The following is a 3640-nucleotide window of genomic DNA, read 5'->3' as shown; positions in this document are numbered from 1 at the left end:
TGGCTATTGTTCTTTTATATTTATAATGTTTCGTATTTGTGTCTTCCCTTTTTTACTTCGTCAGTCTTGCCAGAGGTTTTTTTATATAGTCTCTTCAATATTTATTGTATATTTCTTCTCAATTTTATTAATTTTTGTGCTTGGATTATTTCCTCCTTTTCATTTTCTTGCTTTTTATCATTTTTAGTATTTATTTTCTATATAAACATTAAAGTTATAAATTGCCACCTGCCAATACATATATACATTTTCAGCAGTTTTACTATACTATGCATAGATATGGTTTTCTTCATATTCTTACTAATTAGAGTACACTGAGATTTTTAAATCTGTAAATTTATATCTTTCACCAAATTTTGAAAATTTCAGCCATTATTTCTTCAAGTGTTTTTCTGCGTAGTTCTCTCTTTCTTCTGTTTCTGAGACTCAAATTATACATATGTTAGACTTCATGCTCTGGTGCCCTAGGTCCCTGAAGCTGTGTTCAATGTTTTAAAATAAAATTTAGCTTTTCAAATAGTTTTAGGCTTGTAGAAAAAATTGTGATAATACCGAGAGTTGCCATATACTCCACACCCAGTGTTCCCTATTATTTTATATGATACATCTGTTAGAATTAGTGAACCAATATTGATACATTATTTTAAACTGAAGTCCCTACTTTGTTCAGATTTCTTTGGTTTTTACCTTCTTCTGTTCCAGGATCTCATCCAGAATCCCACATTACATTTACTTACCATATCTCCTTAGGTTCCTCTGGGCTTTAATGATTTCTAAGACTTTCCTTGGTTTTTTTTTTTTTTTTTTTTTTTGGCCTTGACAGTGTTGAGGAGTACAAGTTAGGCATTTTATAGAATGTCCCTCAATTGGATTTATATAATTTTTCCCCACAGTTAGACTAAGGCTTGGGGGAGGAAAATCACAGAGTCAAAGTGACATTTTCATCACATCACATTAAGGGTACATACTATTCACATGACTGATATGGTTTGGATCAGTGTCCCCACCCAAATCTTATATCAAATTGTAATCCCTGGAAGCTGTAGCAGTAGCTGGAGTCTAAGGACTCTTGTGACAATCTCCAGGTGCCTTCTGAGAGAAAAGGGGAAGATGCCACTGGAGTCATCTTCCTTTTCAATGCCACTATCTTTCCCTTCTCTTTTACCCTCAGTACCAGACAAAACTAGTTCTTCCCTTTCTCCAGTGTCTTACATCACTTCCCAGGAGATGAAGTGTATTCTTCACTGGTTTGCCAATTAGTCAGGTCCCCAGTGTGAATGTTTCCTGCAGGACCTGGTAGCTAAGGCAGTGCCAGGAAAATTACAGCCACTGCCAAATAGTCTGGTATAGCTCAGTGTGTCCAGGGCAAATGGACCGCCTTGTATCTTTGAGTGCCACCTATGTCTTTGGGATCAGTGGTCTCAAGGCTAGGCTGAGCAGGAATGCAATGAATTTGTCAGGCAGCTGGAGTTCCATGAGCCAGACTTCATGGCAAAGTTTGACCAAGCAGTGGCTGCTACAGCTGGTAAGGACTGATAGGTATTCAGACCAAAGAAGATAACCACAGCTGATGGAGCCAAGGCCATGACTCTACAATGAGAACTCAATTCAAGTGTGTCACCTAAAAGTCTGGAACTGGTATTCCAACCAGCATACTGAACTCACTGACCAGTACAGGCATGATTATTTCAGCATTAATAGCACGCCAGCTAGGCTCCTACTGTAAATGTTATCATTGTAAGCAATTCAGATCATCGGTCAGTCTTCTAGTTTGCTTCTTTCCAAGAGATGTCAAAGAACAACAAGAGATGCCTCAAGAACTTGATGGCTTCTTCTGTGACTATAACCAAAAGGGATCTACACATTATAACTCAAGCCCACTGCTGGCTCATGAAGTGTGGAAAGTAGAACCCCTTTTCCCCAAAACTAAGACAGGACAATAAAAGTTCATATTTTTACACTAAAAAAAAAATTATAATCCCCAATATTGGGGGTAGGGCCTGGTGGGAGGTGATTGGATCATGGGGGTGGTTTCCCATGAATGATCCGGCACCATCCCCCTAGTGCTGTTCCCATGATAGAGTTCATTCTCACGAGATCTGTTAAAAAGTGTGTAACACCTTTCCCCTCTCCCTCTTCCTTCTGCTCTGGCCATGTAAGATGTGCCTGCTTCCCCTTCACCTTCCACCATCATTGTAAGTTTCCTGAGACCTCCCCTGGTGTGGAACCCACTATGCTTCCAGTACAACCTACAGAACCGTGAGTGAATCAAATCTCTTTTCTCTATAAATTACCCAGTCTCAGGTATTTCTTTTTTTTTTTTTTTTTTTTTTTTTTTTGAGACGGAGTCTCGCTCTGTTGCCCAGGCTGGAGTGCAGTGGCACGATCTCAGCTCACTGCAAGCTCTGCCTCCCGGGTTCACACCATTCTCCTGCCTCAGCCTCCTGAGTAGCTGGGACTACAGGTGCCTGCTACCACGCCCGGCTAATCTTTTTCTGTATTTTTTAGTAGAGACGGAGTTTCACCATGTTACGCAGGATGGTCTCGATCTACTGACTTTGTAATCCACCCACCTTGGCCTCCCAAAGTGCTAGGATTACAGGCGTGAGCCACTGCGCTCGGCCTTTTTTTTTTTTTTTTTTTTTTTTTTTTAAGCTCAGATTGTCCAACTTTGGTCACTGGGGGCTCCTGTGTCCCTTTGACATACCCTATTATTGTGGAGCATTGCTTTATTGTTTTTTTGTTTTTCAGTATTTATAAGATGCTCCAGGACCCAGCAGGAAGGTGTCATCTGTGAGCCAGAAAATGGGCCCTGACCAGACATTGAATCTGCCCTGATCTTGGCCTTCCCAGCCTCCAGAACTGTGAGAAATAAATTTCTATTGCTTGCAAGCTACCTAGCTTATGGTATTTTGTTATAGCAGCCTGAAGGGACTAAGACAACCCCCTTGGACAGCTGGTACAAAAACTGAGATTTAGTCTCTCTACCTTCAGTTTCCTTATCTAGAAAATGGGGATAGATTTGTAAGTATTAAATGCTATACTATGTACTTAGTTTGGGACCTGACTCTAGTACATGCTCAGTAAAATTTTTAGAAGCTATCATTATTTATTTACCATACCTTTGGGAAAAACAGGTGTTAATAATTTGGCCATTTGATACATCCTTGATTGCTTTACTAATAATGGTTTTGGCTAACATTTCTGGATGGCAAAATAATGTTGAAGAATATTTAATATTACCCGACACAATTTGTTAACCAAGTACAGTGTCAACTTGAAAAAATTCAAGTATATTTGTGAAGATGGGTTCAATTTTATAGTCATTGAAGCTTAAGTGAGAGAGCTCTTATCAAAGCCCCTGCAAAATATGAGGCCTTCACCAGTTATCACATAATTCACTAATGATATTTTGCCTGGAAGTGTTTTCTACCCAATTTTTTTCAGTTTGTTAGGGAGGCCAAAAGAGAAAAAAAAAAAAAAAAAGACAATTTTTGCTAAAAATAGCATAGCTTGATTCATCATCATTTTAGACAAATATGTAATGAAACAGGAAGCAACTTTGAAAGCCCTCTTAACTACACTGACATACATGTGTTTTAGCTATGGTGGGGGAGGGTGCTAGATTTGAGAAGAGAAA

At 39.1% G+C, this 3640-nt stretch overlaps 1 pseudogene; it reads left to right on the top strand.

Moving 5' to 3' along the window:
• Positions 1-1110: 1110 nt before the first annotated feature.
• On the top strand, positions 1111-1536 carry LOC104667878 (annotated as a pseudogene).
• The last annotated feature ends 2104 nt before the right edge of the window (positions 1537-3640 follow it).

Source organism: Rhinopithecus roxellana, chromosome 16, assembly GCF_007565055.1.
Source record: "Rhinopithecus roxellana isolate Shanxi Qingling chromosome 16, ASM756505v1, whole genome shotgun sequence".
NCBI classification, from domain to species: domain Eukaryota; kingdom Metazoa; phylum Chordata; class Mammalia; order Primates; family Cercopithecidae; genus Rhinopithecus; species Rhinopithecus roxellana.
This window is presented reverse-complemented; position numbering and strand designations above follow the sequence as displayed.